Here is a 22,189-nt window from a genome sequence, read left to right as displayed (position 1 = left end):
CTACCACTGATGGAAATTAGCATAGCTCTTTTGAATTTAATAGCACCATGCTGTTCTGCACTAGCTCGATAAGCTAACAGCATGATTAGTTGATTGAATTTTGAGACATAATTTACAAGATTGATGCTGATGTACTTATATTGAAACATACCTTTGGTCCTTAGTGCCTCATTGAGCGGTAGGGTATATTCATCCAACACAAATATGGATAGGGACTCAAGTCCTCAAAGATTTCCCTCTGGATCACACATATGTACATGCACTATTTTATAAAGATACGGTAGAAAGAAAAGGATAATCAATGAAGAGGAATCAAAGTGATTCATCACAGTGGAGAGGGAGGAAGTTTTTCTTTGTAATGTGATTCTGCTTTCAGAGATAACAGTCCTTCCCCCACCCATTCTGGTGTCTCATACGACCACCCTGTCTTCATCTGCCACACCTTTTTGATGATAAATATGGATTTAAGAGACTGTACTCAGGGTGCCAAAATAAGTCCTGGGTGCTTCACTCTCCTCATAGGCTGCCTTGGTCTAGTCCAGTCTTTGCCGTGAGTAAGACATTTCTGTTCCTGACTCACCGTAGCCACCTTGTTATCCAAACATCATTCTACACCAGGCCTTCCCTGGTCCTAACTTGATTTACTGGGCTGGGTCATACTTAGTACATCACTAGCACACCTAACCATGGTGTTGCAGGTCTATTACCCTCTGTAAGCCAAACCCCTCAACAGTGCCTATGGCACCTCTTCATGGCCTCTTACTTCCCTTTCAGCCATGTTCATGTCTCCCAGGAAAATGGGACTATAAACCCACAACAAACTCATTCATGTACACACATCATGGAGCAGATCCTTTACTGTCTCTACCAGCTGGCTCCCACCAGCATCCTGGAGTATCTTAGCTCTCTGTACAGCTCTCTCCTCTAGCAAGATCAGGGCTAGTGTGACTTTCTAGTCCTTGAGTCAAGCCTATATACTCACCGACTCCACCAATTTCTGTTCACCTAATCTTTGCTCCTCAAAGAGAGGCATGGTGGGGGTTACCTTACCCAATCTGCAGGTTCTGCTCTCCACTGCCTTTCTCCCTACAAGCAGTCTTGCAGCTTTGCTCTGTCATCAGTAATGGGTAGGGGTTTCCTGTTACATCCATGTCCCTCACAACTTTACAACTTTTAGGCTGCAATGTTAAGGTCCTGTGAAAATCCTACACTTTGGAGAAGGAGGATGAGTTAGGTGTAGGGCTTACCGGATGCTGGGAAATCATTTTTAATACATGACTTCATCTACTTGTTCTTGGAAAATGTTGCAGCTCTCTCCCTGTAACTAGCATACACTGGCATCTGTATCTTAAGCAGTTTGGAAGTTACATATGTGTTATGCTATAGATGAGATGAGATTATTGGGCTGTTTTAGGTAGAGTTTTCTGGTTACAGTCTGACTTCTAGATGAGAAAATCATAGTTTCTAAACTAAGCAGAACAGAAGAGAAGTAGTCTATATCATCACTAGTAGGATAAGTGCTGAACTGTTTCTTACCTTTGAAATGATCCGTATTTCACAGTAAAAGGTAATGCCCCACAGGTGGTATTAATGCTAAGGAAAAAAAGAAAAAACTTTACTTTTATGCAAACTATATTTCTGCATATACACCACATACCTAGCTGCTGCTGCTCAGTTATTAACTATATGGAAAGATCTTTTTTTCTCTTTATTCTGCCATTCAGAAACAAGGTGAATATTTTATTCCAGGGCATGTTATATGCAAGAAAATATGGTAATCCATAAACAACTTTGGGTGCAGAGCAGTAGAACCAAAGGCTTTCTTCTTCCCACATCAATCACATTGTCTCCTGCTGCTCTCCTTCTGGTCTTATGAATGTTTCACTTTGGGCTACCTGGTGAACCAGGACACTTTCATATCTGTCTAGCACATAGCCTTGTAGTTAGGGAGGCTTCCTGGAAGGTGGAGGAATGAGGCTCAAAATCTCTTCAAGCTGAAAACAGATCCCAGGCCTCCCACTTCATAGATAAGGAAGCCTAACCACTACATAATAGGATGGTTTCTTCTTTTCTATCTCTTCCTTGATACCTGCATGATCTCAGTTTTAAACAATCACTTTACATAATTTTTAGTTCCCTAAGGAGTTTGGTACTTATTGGGAACGTCTTCATGTTCATTAATGCACTTTCGGTAATGCATATTAAATCTAGTACCTCCATTGTGAGGTACTAGAAAAAGGTACATTAGCTTGTTTGAATGCGCATTAGCTAAAGAGAATGGGTTTTCATGATACTTTAATGTGCATCAAAATAAGCTAATGCACATTAAAGTGCACATGTAGATGCTCCCATTGGGATGTATGTCTCTCTACACATACAGTCATACCGCAACAGAATCTAGGTACACTAGACATCTAGGGCACTTTTACACATGCTCCAGCGTTGGGAAGGGGAGTGCTTTAATTGGAGTGGCTCTGAGACCCGCTCTAATTAATGTGCTGCAGCATCTTGTCTAACAGCGTCCCCGTGCTTCAAAATGGCGGCGGGGCACTTGAACTAAAGCTCATTTGACAAGCTTTAGTTCAAATGCCCCCACTGCCATTTTGAAGTGCAGGAACACTGATACACAAGATGTGGGAGGCTGCTGAAGTGCGGTAATTACCAACTTCCAGCAGACTCAGTTAATCAAGTCTGCTCCAACATGTAATTAAAGAACATCAGAGCAACCTCTGCACTCATGTACAGGCACCTCTAGATGGCTTCTTTGCTTGTTTCTAAGCATACATAATAGCTCAAGTGGAGACATCTAGTGATCTTTTCAGACCAGAATAGAGGATCTTGGCAATTTGTGGCTCCTGGCATGGAGGAATCAGATTGTGCTGAGTAATGTAGACACTTAAAAGCCGTATAATGTCTATTTTAGATGTTGTTAAGGTAAAATAGTATCTGGGCTATAGCTTGTATCTCCATAATTAGTCTCCTACCTTCTCTGTCCACAAAATGATATAATACAGTAGATATATTCTGAAAGAAGGCAGTTAGGAAGAAGTATACTTTTAGCAACTCTTTTATATAAATCTCTCTCAAAATGGAAATGAGTTACGTTTTGTACCACAGATTTTTAGGAGCTATTTGTTTGTTTTGTTAGAAATTCTTTTCCTATCTGATTTGTTTTATATAATGTTTAATTTTCCTCTGTCTTCCTATGATATTGTTTTCTTCGCGCACACCTGAAGTATATCATGCCCAGAGATTGCGTGGGTAAGTCACCATAACAACAGACAGCATAGGAATCTGAAAAAAATCATATCTAGGTAGCATAACTGATGAAAAATCTTTGTTTTGTAACAGAGTATCTTTTCAGCCATGAAATAAACAAAGCTAAAATTCATATACACAAATAGACAGACTTGCATATGCAGCATCCATCCTAATATTTATATTTTGACTATAGAATATATAATGTTTGTAATATGAAGATTTTATCTGCAAAGTTTGAGAGTTACTTTAATCACAGATAATGAAGCCATAGTTGAGTTGCCAAGATCATCCCCAAACCAGGGTTAATAAATCCTGAACCACTGCATTCTGCCTTTACTACAAAGTGACCTAGAGCTGGAAGTAACCTAATCCACAAATGTCTGTCTTAATTACCCACCCCAACCTTCCACACCTGTATAAAGAAAACTACGATTTCCTGCAATCCTTAAAAGGAAATCTTGTCTCTTAACCCCCAGAACACTGCCAGCCTGCCAGTACCATGCACAAAACACCCACCTCTTTCTAGTGCTAAGCAGCCATGTATCCCTGAAACCATTTTCTCTAGCTTCAACTTCTGACATCAGATTTGTCCCTGATCATCCCCAAAGTCAAGAAGCCCCACTGGTAGTCACCTTCAACATATGGAAGAACACCTGTTGTCTTTTTTTCTTAGGCCTCTCAGTGGGATATTAAAACAGTCAAAGCCTCATCTCCTGCATTTTTCGTGCTACTCCAAGAACAGCTCTGCACTGTCACACCCTTGCTACTAAATACTATCTTAAAATATTTGCAGTCAAGTTAATGGGCCTGTAGTTGCCTCAGTCTCTCCCTCTCTCTCTTTTTTCCTTTTATTATACAAGTATATGTAACATGGAGCCAAAAGGCTCCTATTACTTCACAAGAGAAACAGCAGCAGATAAAGCCCTGGCAGATGAGCAGGGAGTGACTGCAAGAGGAAAGGCCAAAAAGAAATACTACTGCCTAGGCAGTGGGCTACCCATTTATGTAGAAGGGCACACCTGCAGCCAGTCAAGGTAAGCCACCTGACCAGAAAGGGAAAGGACTTAGGGAGCATATAAGCCTGGGCCCTGAGCCAGAGTAGGCAGTCTGGCTTTGAATGCTGTAGATAAAAGAGCTGCTGGTCATGAAGACTGCAGGAGACTTGAATACTTGTCTGATTCCAGTGTTGCCCAGGGTAGAGGATGAAATTTGGTTACTAAGACTTTTAACTATAGCCATTGTGTTTGTTTTCATTTTGGGTTTTGTACTGTGGGACTAGACTGGGGACAGTATTGGGATTCTCAGGGGTAGAGAAGGTCCCAGTTGTGTGTGAGTAGGGTGGAGGCACCCAGGCCAATGAGTCCCCATGCCCAAGAGAATGACTGGCCAGCAACATCTGCAAGGCATGGGTATGGCTACTGGGGAGGTCAGGGACCCCAACATTTATCCCTTACCACACTAGTGTGCTAGAGAGGAGCTTGTAAGTGGATGAGGGCTCACTCTGGGACCCCCCTAGAAAGCCTCCCTTTTCCAAGTTAAATCATTACTTCAAGGCATGGCTTAGAGGAGATCCCAGGTGATTGGAAAAGGGAAAATATAGTGTCCATCTGTAAGAAAGGGAAGAAGGATGATCCAGAATACTACAGACCAGTCAGCTTCACCTTAGTCTCTGGAAAAATCATGGATCAGGTCCTCAAGGAATCCATTTCTAAGCACTTGGACGAGGTGATTAGAAATAGTCGACATGGATTCACCAATGGCATGTCATGCCTGACCAACCTGATTGCTTCTATGATGATGAGCTAATTGGCCCTGTGGATGTGGAGAAAGCAGTGGATGTAACAGACCTAGATTTTTAAAAGGCTTTGATACTGCCTCTTACAGCATTCTTCCAAGCAAGCTGAGGAAATATGGGTTGGATGAATGGACTGTAAGGTGGATATAAAAATGGCTGGACTGTTGGGCTCAACAGATAGTAATCCATGGCTCAATGCCTAGCTGGCAGCTGATATCAAGGCGAGTGCCCAGGGGTTGGTCCAGAGGTCATTTTTGTTCAATACCTTCAACAGCAATCTGGAAGATGGGATTGGATTGCACCCTCAGCAAGTTTGCGGATGACACAAAGCCGGGGGATGAAGAAGATACACAAAGATTTAGACAAACTGGAGGATTAGACCAAAGGAATCTCATGCAATTCAATAAAGACAAGTGCAAAGTCCTGCACTTATGATGGAAGAATCCCATGCACAGCTACAGCTTGGGGACTGACTGGCTAAGCAGTAGCTCTGCAATAAAGAGGGTTACAGTGGACAATAAGATGGATATGAGTCATCAGCAGGGATTCTGGTTTTCTCTGAACAGAAAGAATCCCAAATTTGGGGGTTAAAAAAAGTAACCCCAAATCCACATTTTTACATGACTAAAATGAAATGCCACCAATACATAGATATATGTAGTGGTGTTTCATTTTGATCATGGATGCGGGGATTACTTTTTTTAACCCTAAAACTGGGGATTTTTTTGATCAGACAAAACCAGGATCCCTGATCATCAGTGTGCCCTGGACTGCATTAATAGAAGTGTTGCCATCAGATTGAGGGAAGTTATTATTCCACTCTATTCTGCATTGGTGAGGCCACATCTGGAGTACTGTGTTCAGTTTTGGGCCCCCCACTACAGAAAGGATATGGACAAGTTGTAGAGAGTCCAGCAAAGGGCAACAAAAATGTTTAAGAGGCTGGGGCACATGACTTATGAGGAGAGGTGGGGGAACTGGGTTTATTTAGTCTGTAGAAGAGAAGAACAAGAGAGGATTTGATAGCAGCCTTAAACTACCTGAAGGGTGGTTCCAAAGAGGATGGAGCTAGACTGTTCTTAGTGGTAACAGAGGACAGAACAAGGAGCAATGATCTCAAGTTGCAGCAAGGGAGGTCTTGTCACTAGAAGGCCTAGAGTAGACAGGAGCCAGGACTCTTCTCCTTGTATAGGGTGGGAGAGGAGAGTGGCATTTAGCTCAGAGGCAAAGAAATTGCCATGGGTCCGTGGTTTCTTTCACTCCACAGCCAGCAGAAGCCATGGATTAGAGGGGGGAAAATCTTGTGGGGAGAGGGGGAGATGTTTGAAGTGAAGAAACAGAGGTAAAGAACATATTTCACTGAATTGGGGTTGGGTTGTAGGAGAGTTGGGTTAGTACTCATATTGGGGCACAGCCGAGACCCAGGAAGCTCTGTGCCTACCACACTGTGGCAGGAGTTGGATTTGCACTTGCTACAGGGCAGAGCTGAGACCCACTTGGATCCCTGCATGCATATGACACTGGGGCAGAGTTGAGACCAAGCAGGCTCACTACATGCATGCTACACTAGGGCAGAGCTGAGACCAAGTTGGTGGTTTTTATTTTCTGGCTTACTTTCTTCATAGAAGGAGGTAGTAGGATTGCTGTTGCTGTTTGCATGGGGTGGTAGAGCAAGCAACAAACTGGTGAGCTGTACCTGTACTTGTGAGCTGCACCTCCTGGGAAGCAGGAGACTTCAGGCCAGTACCACCTCCCTGGACAGTACTGTTCAGGAGGGCTGAAAGGTTGCCCACAGAGCAGAGTGGGAAGGGCTGGGAATGGTGCATCCTTGGATGTTGAAAAAATGAAAAATAGAACATTTTCTCTGTCCAGAACAAAGTAGTGATACCCTAAAATGACCTGGGTAAAGCAAATCAAAGATAACCATAATTTGAATTGGCATAACTTTAAAATATTGACGGGGTACTTAGCCTGGATTAACACCCTTTAACAGGTAAATGGTCCAATTTTAATTGCCTTTTGGGTGGCTTAAATGTACCCTGTAATAGCTACCCTATATCAAGAAAGGAAGGCCTCCTGTTGTACAGTTCAGCACTCATAGTACACCACTGTGAGTCAACACTTTGCCTGACATCACATAATGTACTGTAAGGCTTAATGTACAGTTGATTGATATGACAATGAAACTTTCCTCACTACAGCTGCAGTCCAGATGATTACCTGATGGCTCTTCTAAGTGGACAGTACACATTATTTTCCTCAGGTGACTTGTGAAATATTTGGCTCTTTACATTTATACAATTTTATGCGTGAAACAATAGTTTGGCAGCATCCCATTTGTGATGCTGATTTTTACATGATAAGGGAAACCAGAAGATATTTTGCAAAATTATTCAACTCTTCCGAAGTCAGGGGAAAGGCACTTGAACATAAAACACAGCTGAGAAGGATTTATTTTTCAAAGAAGAACTTTATAATGCATTGATGCTTTTACATTAGATTTCTAAAATGTTACTGTAAGTATCTTCTCAGTGAGGTGAAAATAAGAATTTTTTTTTCACAAATCTTTAATAATAAAAGAAGGTATCATTTGTAGGTGTTTTCTTCCCATCATAACCCTTTTTTTACACATGTTGTGCATAGATTTGTCACACTAAATCCAACGTCTTTTTGTATAAACTAATAAAACTAGATTTTATGTGAAAAACAGCAACAGATTCAATGCAGCTGTAAACAATCAAACCTCCTTCTGTTTAAATTTGATTTTAAAATAAAATACAAGGGGGTTTTTGGCCTATGAAAGTCATGTGTTTGTGTACTTAATCAAATGTAACATTTTGTATTGAAATGTAAAGTTAGCAGTGAGAAGTCGTTCTTTACCACATATTATAATTCTAATGTAATAAAAGCTGTAGCACTCCCGGTTGTGTGTCTGGCTGTACATAACACTTGGGGCCAACTGTGCATGCACCACCCAGAGCCTTATTAACACACACACAGGCATGGTGGAGGCAAAGGTGACCAGGATGTGCTCCACTGTGTAGGAGGGAGGGGAGGCGAGGGCATGGCGTGTGTGGGGGGGGCATGGCACATGACAGGGCCTGGTGTGCAGCCATAGGGTGCCACGCAGATAGCGGGTATGGGGTGCATGGGCAGCGCCCGCTGGCTGCAACACATGGCCACAGGGAGGGGTGCACCCCCTGCATCCACTCCCCGCTCAGCACCCTGTGGCTGTGTGCCATGCCCCCTGCAGCACATGGGTGGATGCAGAGCAGTAGAAGACTGGGGTGGTGGTTGGTGGTGCTCCGTTCCTGTTGTCTGCCCGTGACAGGCACTTTGCTAGTTATTATCATAAACTTGCAAACCTCACTCTCTTGATGTGTTGCTAAAACATTTAAATCTTGCATCACTATTGTATGTTATCTATTTGTATTTTCCCTGGAAAAAAATGCTAACTTAGAAGCAGATTCTATCTAGGCTGTAAGTGGCTGGAGAAAAGCATGGAATGGCTGGATTCTCTTCCCAACTTCACATCTGCAGATAACGGGGAGAACTATTGTTGTGCATAGCCCTGTACCTTACCTTGGCTCTGCCCTTCTACATGCTGTCCCTCAGTGGCATACCAAGAGTAGAGCAATGGGGGAAGCTCCCTGGGCTCTGACTTGGGGAAAGGCCAAAAAAATAAAAATAAAAAAGCTGCCACTGCAGCCACACAATCACACTAGCAGCATGATGGCAACCCAAAGTTGCTGCTGTCCTGGGCACTGGCCATGTGAGTACACTTCTGCTGATCATGGCTAATTTCTTTCTTACAAGAGCGAAGGAGGGATTGTATTTCTCTTTTTATTCTATTCTAGGTCTCTCATGCTAGAGTTAGGTGAAAATAATTAAAACAGTATTCTCTTCTTTGCTCTGAAATCAAAAGGCAATCTGTCTCCTTTTATTTTGTCCTGGGCCATGATGGTATTCTAACTCTTTAGGTACAAATTTAAACTATTGTCCAGCTCTAGCTCCCTAAATATGTGGCTTGCACTACAAAACTGCTGAAAAACTAGTTGCTATTTACATTTTTTGTAGTAAGTTTTTGTTGTTTTTAATTAGCATTGTTTTCTTGAATGCCTGTGGACACTTGATCTTCTTGTGGCATCTAGTTTTATTATTGCGACAGCTGTAACATGAATCATTATAAAATACTGAATGGAAAACAGGGATATTTAACTATACTTCTCTGGGAAGAAAACAACTATTATAAATATTTTTCAAGCATTGGGGCAGCTATATTATTCCTTCTTGTATACCTACCCCTCCTAGAAGCATCACCTATGGAATTTGTCAGTAAGAAAGTATTATCCCTCCAGGACTATATAGTATTGCCAACCCCAAGTGTTCAAGAATCTTGAAAAACTCAAAAGAATCCATCTTGGGAGTTTATTTTGTTTTGCTTTTTTAAAAAGTCATTTCTTTAAGAAAAAAAATATAGGTATATTTGTATGGCACAAAACCAATAAATCAGCAGAGCCTGAGATATGGGTAGAGGCTCTATATGTGTATGAGGTTATTTTGTTTTCTAATACTTGAACCTTTTGGGTATCGTGTTTTCATGATATTATCTGCAACCATGTGGGCAGGAATATCACTCAAAAATAGTATTGGAACAGACCTTCAGCTGGCATACACTAGCATATCTCTATTGATCTGATGATAATTATTCCAATTTATACTAGTTGAGAACTTAATGTACTATACTTGTTGTTCTTCTCTTTGGGCCATAAAGAGCATGTGAGTGACTTAATAGCCTGGTTGTTACCGCATATGCCTCAGAAACAGGCGTTCCAGTCCCTGCTCCAAATATTTTATACGAACTAGGGACAGTTTCAACAGAAGAACTGGAGGAAAATTAACTACTGAATATCAAACAGTCCAATGGTGTGTGTGTCATCCTGGGAGGAGTGGGTACCTTTGCTAAGTTCTATCAGTCCAAGATGGTATTTAAATTTGGATTCTTCACATCTCAGGTGAGTGCTCTAGCCACTCTAATTTCTATGGGGAATAAGAAGACATTTCATCACTTCCTCCTGCTTATATTCTCTGTGAGGCTTTAACTGTTCTGAGAAGATCTATTATATCAGGCCTCTCAAGTAAGATGGGAGAAGGAACAACTTTCCTGCTAATCTCATCAAGCTATTTGGCACTTTCATGACTTGGGTGGTTGTGTACTGGCCCAGTGGCAGAAGTGTCAAGGACTAATAGACAGGTGGGTATACAGGGACAGATGCAGATAAGCTTTGTATACACCCCCCACTTAAACACCTGGAACCAAATTGCCAGATTTAAGGATGGGGTAGGAAGTTAGATGCATCTAAAAAGCAATCCAGAGTACACAGGCACTGAACAAGTACCTATATCTAGCCAATAGGAAACATTAGGTAGAGGGTGCACCTGAACTTCTGCCACCTTCTGAGCTCAGGCCTGAACCAGTGCTGGAAATTAGTAATTTTGTCATCCCAGGATCCAGAATGTCCAAAAGACAGCACCACTAATAGTTGTGATGCTCACTTTTTGCATAATATTGTATTTATACAAGTATCACATGAACTTTTTTCCCTGACAGTTAGCCGTCCAAAATCAAGGTGCATGTCTTAAGCAAGGAAACTGGTTTCCATGGTGGAAAGGACACGGGGGTATATTGGAAAGATGTCAGAGGGCTGTGTTTAGCACTGGCTTGGCCAGGGCTAAATCCAGTAGACTCATGGTGCAAGACCAGAATCCTGTTGCTGACATCATTTCCCTTCCCACTCCCGCAAGGTTGACAGTTACAAGTGTAACCCTCTCGCAGCTACTGTTGAATTGTTGGTAGTTGTTGGCTGAGCAACTAGGGAACAGTGGGAGACGCTGATGATGAGACTCCAACCCTGCTCCATTCAGTCAGAGAATTCAGCCCCAGTTGAGCTAGTGCCATGGCAGGGAAGACTCCAGAAATATCTTTACTGCTTCATTTTGCCTTCTCAAGCCAACATACATGTCTTATTGGGAGTGTATGATATGTGAATAAATAATAGCTTAGTAACTAAAGCACTCAGGAAAGTTGTGAGACACTTGAGTTTAATGTCTACCTCCAGCCTTGATTATAGTCTAGGCAGAGCTGGGGAGATGCTCCTTTCCCCAGCCCTGTCCTGTAGAAGCTGTTCCACTCTGTAGAAAAACAAGTTTTATGGGGCCAGAGAGAAAGTTACGCCAAGCAAGAGGGAGTATAATTGTAGTTTAGTGACATGTACATTTACCTGAGAGAAACTCTTGGGTTTTGGTCCTAGTCCAGGAGCTGCTTTTTACATTAAAAAAAAATGGATCAATAGCATTGGGGAAAATGGACCAGGAATTGGGAGTCCCCCTTCCCAAGTAAGGGAAGGGCTTTAGAGGCATTTATCATCTGCTCACACTATCTGTAGCCCTATAATTCTTGCATTCCTTTCTGAAAAGTGGCCCAGCTTCAACAAGCTGTAGCCATGCCTGTAGCTGAAAACCATGGGGGTAAGGCAAAAGTTCTAAAAGGAGAGAAGAGAGAACTGATAAGAACCCTGTATGGAGAGGGAGCTGATATTCACTGCCCAAAGTGACTACAATGAGACAGGGTACTGAAATGAGGTTAGAAGCCATGAGAACTTTGGAGATAAGGAAGAGAGGCTTAGGAAAAGTGGGGTGGGTGGTTGACAGGAGACTGGTCAGGGAGATGGCCAGATTGGACTGTTAGGGGAGCTGGAATTTTGGGGGTAGGGCAAACAAGATATAAGACTAACAGAAATTGGGTAGGATGGTAATCACACCTAGAACGTGGGTATCAAAGAATAAACTTTTTAATAAAGGACAAGAAGAAAGATGAATGAGATAATTGCATTGTATATTCATTGAGGGTAAATGTATACAGAAATGTCAAGTGTTAGCATGGATAAAGCAGAATATGGGTGAAAAATCACTCTGGGTAAAGATGGTGAAAAAGGTTCCATAGGTATTACACTGGGGTTTGCTGTATCCAGAGCTTCTGGGTTGGCTACAGAACTCTATTGCAGAATGGAAGACATATTGGAGATGGTGTGATTATAGGTGGCTTCCAAGATGAGTCTAATTAAAAAATGGTAGCGATAATAGAAGAGCACATGTGTTTGTTTTCTCATTCAAGAATACATTTTGAACAAAATCCTCATTGGAATGAGGACAGGCAATGCTATAATATATCAAAATATGCATCGGAACTGGGAGTTGGCAAGAGAAACAACCACCAAAGATTTTCAGATTTTTTTTTTTAGTACATAGTGGGCATGTTTACATGTGCTATGATTGCACTGTAAGTTTACTGTGCAGTAAAATAAGGCACAGTAAGCTTTCTTGGGGAGCATGTCTAAACATGTACCCATTGGGAGCAAATTTGCTTCTGATGGGAGAAGTTCAGTGCAGGGCTACTCCTGCCCTGCTCTGCCCCACTACAGCAGCCAGGGGAAGCTCCAGGCTCCCCGAGGCTAGCAGGGGGCAATGGGATCAGGCCTGGGCTCTGGAGAGGTGGAGGAAGATGTCCTACATCCCAATCTGCCAATCATGGCACAGGGCTGGGAGGCAGCTACCCAGAGGAGGGAGCAGTTTCCCACACCCCCTGCTGCCTGGGAGCAATTTGTTTCCAGTCAGCTGTTTACATGTGCTACTGTAGTAGCCTAATTTATTTTGCAATAAATGCGGCACACATGTAAATGGTGAAACTTTACTCCACAGCAGATTAGTCCACTGAGGATCTTTAGAATTGTAAAATAGAAAAATAAATAAATAAAATAAAATCTTGGATTAAGTGATCATGAGTGTATTCAGTTCAGTGCATTGAAGAATGGGCAAGAATAGATTTATAACTAGCAGTCTGGACTTCAAAGACAGGCAAACGGAGAAATTTAGAGAATAAATTAGGGGCATCAATTGAACTCCACAGCTCCAGGATAAAGTGCACAAGAGTCACGAAACTACTTTAAGGCAAAAGCACAAATACTGTCTGGAGCTTGCATCCCAAGCAAGAGGAAAAAATGGTAGAGAAAGGTTAAAGATCTATTTGGATGAACAGGCACCTTAAACAGGATATTAAACATAAATAGATCACATACAAGGAATGGAAAAATGCACTGATTGGTAATGACAGCTATCTTCAAAGGTCATAAAGTGCAGAAATAAAACAAAATAGCCAAAGGCTTAGGCAAGCTGGACTTTACAAAGAAAATCAAAATAAATAGCTAAAGGTTTTTCAGTCACATAAAAGGAGAAGTAGGAAGGAAGAAGCTGAATTGCTATACCTCGAAGATATCGTAAAAATCAAGGATAACATAGATATGGCACAAGTACTGAAAGAGCCAAGGACAAGGGTATATGGAAAAGGGTAGGCTATTTAACGGAATTAGGATTCAGTAATGAGAACTGCCACATTTGAAACACATGCAATAATTGAGTTTACTGTGACAAAATTAGATGGCCCAGTTAATTTCCACTGCAAAATACAGAAAAAAAATGGCACTTTATATAACAAACTCCCAAGAACATAGATCTATAATTAATGTGTCAATTTGGATATAGTACCAAATGGCTGGAGAATAGTAAACATTGGCCTTTACTCAAGAGGGGTTGGAGCACAGGGGTGAGAGAGAGAGAACCAGGCAACTCTGAGCCTGCTAATTTTGATCTCATTAGGATGCAGTCTTAAAAGTGATTTTTGAAGAAGAAAATAATGATACTGTGGTAAAAAGAAAAATGGAACAAACTACAACATAGTTTCATCTAGGGAAGATCCTATCAGACCAGTCCAATATCTTTCTACAAAAAAACACTTGCTCTCAGAGCAATGAGGTGAAGCTAGCTAATCCATCTAGATTTAAACAAAGTTTTGGATGGTGTGCATTACCGGAAATGTCTTTTCCATCTTAAAAAAAATTAAGGTTTAATACTGTAATTCTAAGGTGGATAAAGTGCTGGCCTACTTTGGCGTTTGGTGTAGCTATTTTTAGTTTTTCTTGAGGGACAAGATTTCAGCCGTATTTAAGCAGAGAATTTTAATAAATGGAACATGCACAGGATCTAAACAACTAAAACCCCAATTATTCAAATAAGTTGCTTGCAGTAAGCTTCCTTGATCAGATGACTAGCTTGGTCTCAGGTTAATTGGAAGATGACTGGGTATGTCTACACCACAAAAATTTAGACAGGGGTCAGGAAGGAATTTTTACCCAAGTTTGATTGTCAAAGGTGGAGGGGCAGAGAAGGAACCCCACTTCTGGTATACACAGTGGACAAACATGGAGACAGAAATAAAGTTTCACTGATAACCCTAAATCAGACTTTTTGGAACTTCTAAACACTTGACTCTGCAACCTAAATAATAATATTGATTTAATATAGTTTTATTTTATGCAAAATTGTTTAAATTGCAGTAATTCTTCATCACAGTTGTCTGGCTTTGTTTGGAATTGTTTCACATGTAAAGACTCCTATAAGCTCCTGTTTCCAAGAGAATCTGCTGTACAGATATAGGAAATCCTATATGCTAGGTTGGGATAAAAATCTATGCAGCAGGTGAGGTAATAAAGTCTACCATACACCAATAGAAAATTTCTATGCCCCTTAGCTTTACTAAACGATAGCAGTGCCACAAACTTAGCTACAGATGGGGAAAGAAAATGAAAAGGACTCTGTGTCTAACTTCATACTCTCCCCTGAAAAACTTAGGCTATGGACAAGCATTACGTTTGTGCCAGGAGAAAAGACTTTCTCCCAGCACAAAGAGAGCCATTAAAGGGATTTCCAGTGGAAGAGAAGTGGGAATCCACCTATGCTTACCTGGAAGTTTTCCCTTGCACTCCTCTGGGAGGTTTTTTCAGGTTTGGCACTGGGGAGAAAGGCCCTCTGTCACCTACTCCCTGTCGGGGAGAATGCCTTCCAGTCCCCACAATCCCCTGGAGGAGGATAGTGAATGGTAGGCAGCTGTGCCACAGTGGCAAGGTTCCCCAAGCTTGGGAGGAACCTTGCCACAGTGGCAGAATGGTCCCCAATGCTCTCCCACCACACTCCACTGGTTCAATGCAGAGGAGTGTTTGCGGGGGATTGGGAGACAGCTGCACTATGGCAGAAAGCCTCCCCCTCAACCCAATGGGAAACACTCCTCTGTTTCCACCTGGAGGAATGCATAAAGCAGGTTCTGTTCTCTTGGGGGTGGGGAGGTAACCACCAGGGTTTTCTACAAGGGGAGAATGCCTGTCTGGCCTTAGAGACAGCCCTACTAACATCAGTGGGATTTCCACGAGTAGATTGAGGGCAATACTGTCAAGGTAAATCTGATAATACAGTCTGATTTAAGTCAAAGTAAGTTTACCTTTCCTAAGCTGCCCTCAATTGTTTTCTCTGCTGCTTTTAAAGTAAGTGTTTTGTGGAAGTATTACATATTTTATTGATCAGTTTTCATGCCTCAAGGGGTTACGGATGAACCACACTGGCATTACTAGGAAACCTCTCAACACATCTCCAGATCAAAGGGAAAAAAAGGAAGCTGTGCTCTGCTAATTTCTGCCGTAAACACTTGATAAGATCTGACTGATAAAACGTGCACATCGTGTACTTCCTCAGAAAAGAGGTAAAGAAACATTTTGGGAGAAATTACATACAGATTTCATCTAAGGAGCTTGCGAACGAAGCTCTTATCAGGCCTTTAAAGTGTTATGTGAATTTTGCCAAGTAATAAGAGAAAAGACATTTCCTGGACACTGCAGTGTTTGGGTTTTTTCTTTAATGTTATCTTTTGTAAAATGAGAAAAAAAATGTCTTACAGCAGGATATTTTTCAAAGAAGATTTAGGTAACTTAAGGTCAAAATGTGTAATATCAAGTTTCATGGTTAAACAATCTACAAGTTCGAAGGTAAAATTTTTATTTAAAGACCTAAAGTTTTTATATTTGGGATGTTACCTTGGATGCTTCTGGGCCAGATCCTCTGGTCAACCAAGTGGAACGCAGGGTGAGAGATAAGGTAATAAAGCTCACATGGGGAAAATACTGTGGCAAGGACAAAGACATAACTATTTAGTTAGATATGAAACAAGCCATAATGGTTAGAGGGCTAGATGTAGAGATAGCAATTCTGCCTACTCTTGTCAGTTTTATTGTTTTCTATACCAGACTATTAAATCAACGTTTTTTTCCAAGCAGCTGCCTAAAGCACCATCGTCTGTATATACTAAAGCATGGAGAATCTTTGTACAGTAGTCAGGGAGGGGAATATCAAAAGGATAGTTGGTTAAGTACTTTCATTGCCTTGGCGCTTACTTATGTGAAGATCAGTAAACACTGGTTGTGCCTGTGATTTACAAAAATAAGTTACTTTTAGTTCTTCCTGACTGAAGGTAAAAACTGTTAGAATGTGTACCTAATGGAAATGGCAAATATAATTTGCCAAAAATATAATTTCATGAAACATTTTAATACTCTTTTTTCTGATGTGCAATGAAGAGAAGACATTTTGAAATTTTCTATGACAAAACATGAGAGGAAAAGAGAATGACCCCAGAATAGGCTTATGGTTAGGGCTCTCATTTGGGATGTGGGAAACTTCCATACAAGGTTCTCTTTCTATCTCATTTGAAGCAGGGTCCTGAACCTAGATTTTCCTACACACCAACCACTAACCCTAATCACTAGGATAGAGCCAGCATGTTATGCTCTCCAGCCCAATTAATCTATGCACAGTGGTACGGCTGCAGCAGGAGAGACTGAGGGAGAGGCTGAGCAATAGTGCCCACTCTATACCCTGCTTCTACCCAGGACCTGATACGGGTTTGCTGATTTTGGAACATTTCCATTAAGTTTTTATTTTTTAATGAATTGATGATTGCCCAGTGAAAAATACTTAGTCACAAAATTGCTGACCAGCTGTACTTAGAGTTTACTTTCCCTGCCTTCTTACTGAAATTAGAACCGGAGAAAAATTGGGGAAGAGACCTCAGGAGGTCATCTATTCCAAAAGGCAGGATCATCCTCATCCAAACGATTCCACTCGTAAAAACTACCAAGGGTGGAGATTCTAAAATCTCTTTTAGTAATCTCTCTCTCTCCTTTCTCTTTATAAACATCCTTCAGGTATTTGAAAATCATGTTTTGTCTTTACAAGCTGAAGAATTAATTCTTGGGCATGTGTCTAATTATGAAAGCCAAGTTTTCTACAGTGTTCGATCTTTTGGTTCAGGAACTGTTTTTCAATTCTGTGTTGGTATAGTGCCTAGAACAATAAGGTCTAGTCCATCATGGGTCTTCCAGCCACTACCATAATAATGGTCATAAGCACTGGTGGATAAGGTATAAGCAAGGACTTACAAATAATAATCAAAATGGAGTTTACAAAACTTAATTTATACACTGTAAACCAAAGTAATGTTTTATATATGCAGCTAGGAAAGGGTACAATAGAAATATGAAATATAAAATGTTTCTTCTAATACTGCTATTAAATCCATATGTGTAAGTAACATTTGTAATAGAATTACTAGCATTCAATTTGTTTTTGTAACAATGACTTGGCATATGAGAATTTTTTTAAATGACTCATTTATTTCTTTTTAGTAAAAATCACCATCGTCTGGCAATTACATTATGGCAATATTCCCAAAGAAATTTGATCTGTATCAAAGTATATCTGCCAAAACTGCCTTGGAAATCTTGCATGCCTCTATAGGTGGTGGTTGCCAAATTGATGTGCTTTTTTTTTCCCTCTCTCCCTCTCACTGAACCTGCGACATTAATTTGATGTGTAAGAAATAAATATTTCATGTGCAATTAAGTGGAGATTATTATGGTCATAATAGAACCTTCCCATAAAAACAGATGCTCGGCCCTTTAAATTCATGAAAAGCACTTAAGAACATTGTAAACAAAATGAAACCATGGGGAAAGAAAATTTGTTAAAGACATTCAATTAGTGAACAAAATTGATGCTCATTTAATAGCTGTGTCTTTGCTTAATTGATGCAGTGAAGAAAATATAAGAGTTACTATGTGTCTATATAGATTTGACGATCTACCTGCAATTATCTGAAGTTGTAGCCAATTGCAGTAACATACTCCGAACAAAATGTCTACATGAGAACCTGAATGCATGAATGTGTGATCCATAACAATGCCTTTTTATAATATTATAGAATGCTATATTGCCTTGATATATTTTGATAGCTTTATTTTTCCTACTAAATTTATAGGAGAATATGGACCTGAATTTGCTGTCTTTTTCACATGTAAGACCTACATTCAAGAACTACAACACTGGCAGGTGCTCAATAGTTTTAGTCTTCTTCAGCATTCCTTTGTAGTTGAGGATGATTTTCTTCCATCATTGTCTTGGTTACAGTTGGTTAAAATAGGGAATATCCCACCTTACAAAAGAAACAGTGGGATGGAAGGCTGCATGAAACACCATCATTTCATTTTAACGTCTGTTTTGTTGTTTCAAAGGGACACTGTTTTGTTTCGTGATTTCGTTTTGAAGTACTGTCCTGTTTCCGTTCATTAAAACTGTTTCGCTGTTTTGCTGTCTTGCCCATAGGTTATAATGGGGAATCACGAAAATGCCTAAAATGTTGTAATTTCTTGCCTAATTTGGATGCAAATTGCAGGGATGGCGGCCCCCTCTGAGGGCATGAAGCCTGACAAGTTTCAAGGAGATTGAGGTGCAGGGCTGTGCTCGACTCCTTCCAGGGGTGCAGGACCCCAGATCTGTGCTGGATGACAGGAGGATGCTGCTGCTGCCTGGGACCAGCGCTGGGTGCAGCCCACACCCAGCTCTGGGGAAGACAGATGCTGTCACTGGTGCCAGGCAGCAGTGGCAGCCTCCTGTCATCTGGGCACAGATCTGGAGGCCCACACCCCTGGGAAGAATCCTACACAGACCCATAGTCCTCCCGGGGGTGTGGGCCCCTGGGACTGCACTGGGTGACATGAGGCTGCTGCTGCTGCCACCTGGGATGGGTGCTGGGTGCAGCCTGTGCCCGGTGCAGCTCTATGGAGCTCAACCTAGTGGCGGGAGGTGGCGCACAGAGCTGCCTCTGCCCCCCTCTTGCCACTGGGCTGAACTCCATGGAGCTCCCCATGGAGCACAGCCCGGAGGCAGAAAGCAGGGAGAGCCAGGGCTGTGCTCCCCGCTGGGCTGTGCTACATGGGGATGGGGCTGTGGAACCACTTGGAGCACAGCCCTGGCTCTCCCTTGCCTCCCACCACTGGGCTGATTTGAAATTCAAAACATTTTGAAACTTTCGAAACATTAAGAGTGTCCTCATTTCATTTCAAAGCTGTTTCAATGTTTTTTGTTTCATTTTGATTTCACTGTTTCGAGCTTGAAATGTGTTGAAACAGCTTTGAAACAAAACACTCAGTGAAATTTCGAGCAGCCCTAATGGACAGCAGCACAGTGACAAATAGGGTAGGGAGAAAAAGGCAGAGCAGAAGCTTGATTAAGGGAAAGGAATCAGAGTGGTACTTAAAGAGAATACAGGGCTAATTCGTAGCTTGCTTGCCAAAAAGGTTGGCTCCCATTGCCTTAGCATGTCTACGCTTGTCAAAGACTTGTTTGCAGCTTGTTTTACATGAGCTAAGTTGTATGCTAACAGCAGCATATTGCAGCAGGAGCATGAGGCACAGTGCACTTACCAGAGATCCCAAGCCAATTTTTCAGCCTGCAGTTGGTCATTCCATAGATGTATGGATTGATTCTAATGGTGGAGGAGCCTTCATCATTACAGCTATATCAAATACAGTCCAAGGAAAACTATAAATTGTGTAGGATGCTCCTAGAAAATGACTCCTCTAAGGGGATTGAATTATTAGTGATTGGGCTAACCTAATATAGTTTCACCTCCAACTATGAAATTGTATAAATGGCTTCATGCTTTGTTCTTAAGTTTCATCAAATTGCCATGGAATCTTAAAATACTGCTTATATGTGTCACAACCCAAAGTTGTGGATTTTTTGATTGTGTGCGCTTCGGCACCGCTAAATTATGTTCCCGCCGAATTGCAGCTCTTTTGCACGATGGAGTGTTCTGTTTTTATAGAGAACCCGTGTGCAGAAAAGTGTTTCCCGCCGTTCTGTAGCCTTATTTGCATTGTGCATTACTCTTGCATTACAGTGATGCACACTGCAAAGGAGTTCCCGCCAGTTGTATTGAGATTTGAGCCACATTATTGGCCGGTCTTAATTTAGGCACACGTGGCGGCTAGCTATCGGCTTGCTAGCCGTACAAAAGGCTTGGGTGGTTTCCGCCCAAGTTGGAGAGAAAGACGGAAAGAGAGATGGAGAGAGAGACGGAAAGACAGATCTCTAAGCGCTGTGGGTCCTTTCGAACCCAGCGCGTCTTTCTTAAGAAGGCGATAGAGGCTCCAATTGCCGAACCCCCAGAGCCTAGCAAACTCTGGGGCACCACTTACCGATGGCCTCTAGCCTCTCCCCGTCACCGATTGCAGCCCAGACGAATCCCTACCCTAGAACCCAGTTATTGACACCACGGAGTCTTAACTGCTCCGAGGATCCTGGGAACCGAGTTTTAGAGTCCTCCAACGAGGATTGAAGCGGAGCTGTACCTGGGAAACTGTCCAGCCTGCACCGCGACCATCTCCGGTGTAAATAAATAATCTTTTCAATCAACCATTACGCCTCCGTGACTGATTCTAGCTCGAGCGTACTACTCCACCCCGCGACTTTTCTCCGGCCCCGCATGCCTGGGCTGCCGGCCACAGCCCGTGTGCACACAGACGGGCCCGGCTCGTGCCCGGCGAGGACGGGACCGGGAGCCGGCCCACACAATATGATTACTGTTGTTCTTTTAGAGGAGATACGAAGTAAGTCCCTTTTGGACTCTATGTAGGGTTTGCACCTTTGCAAACATATTTGGGCTGCTAACAGGCATGCATCTAGCACAAGCCAGTGGATATGGAGCAAGAAAATTGTTATTAAGCTTCTAAAAATTATTTTGATCAGATTATTTCTTTTTATTGTTGAACACAGGACAAGATGAGATCTGATCTTTTCTTAGAAAATACTTAAATTCTTGATAAGATATAACACTGGGCCTGATCAAATCACACATTGACATATTAACACATATGGCTAACGCAAAGAAACTCTTCAATTTTTTTAATCTGTTGGGAACTCTGCCAAACTGATGTTTACTTCTGTTGATGAACATTACAAACTGAGAATCCGGCTGAGGAGAAACTAACATTATATTACGTTAATTGTTTTAGATAGGTTTAGTTGCAATGAATCTTAAAGTAAGAGGTTTTGTGTCTGTGCATATGGAAAATACACTTATGACTTATGGCTGCAGTATTCTATGTAGATGCTACCTACTCAGGCTCAGGGTGGTTCCAGTCAATACTGCTACAAGGTAAGCTCCTGGGCCACATCCACACACGCGTGCATGTGCATTTTGCAGCACCTCAAAAGCTGTTGAGGTACTGCAAAACACACCCCACACATATGGTTTGGTTCTGCGCATTGTATATTTGTAGTACAGAGCCAAATTTGGATACCAGGAAATCCCAGTATCAAAAAAAAGAAGAAAGAAAAGCATGGAAAATAAAATGGGGTGGCGCACATGGCAGCAGCATGTGCCACCTGAAACTGGAGCCTAGCCAGCCACAGCCATGCTCCAGCTGCCAGCCAGGCTCCACACGCCTGAAAAACCACTACTGGAGCCCCAGGAGGCTCTCAGGTCCCCAAGCAAAGATTCTGGGGCCAGCCCAGGTGCTGGCCCCAACCTCCCCTATCCCACCCAGAGCATTTTTCCCCACACTAACGCCATGTGTAGGGACATGTGTAGGGGGAAAAAGCAGTGGCACAAATTTGTGCTGCTGCTTTTTTCCTCCCACAACAACCGCACACCCCTGCTTCTGGGGATACAGCCATAGAGTATACCTGACTTAGGAAGCTACAGTATCACGGAGGACTGGAAAAGGGCCAACGTGGTCCCCATTTTCAAAAAGGGGAGGAAGGAGGACACGGGCAACTATAGACCAGTCAGTCTCACCTCCATCCTTGGCAAAGTCTTTGAAAAAATTATCAAGGCTCACATTTGTGAGAGCC

This window comes from Alligator sinensis, unplaced genomic scaffold, assembly GCF_000455745.1.
Source record: "Alligator sinensis unplaced genomic scaffold, ASM45574v1 scaffold956_1, whole genome shotgun sequence".
Lineage (NCBI taxonomy): Eukaryota > Metazoa > Chordata > Crocodylia > Alligatoridae > Alligator > Alligator sinensis.
Note: the sequence above shows the minus strand (reverse complement) of the source record.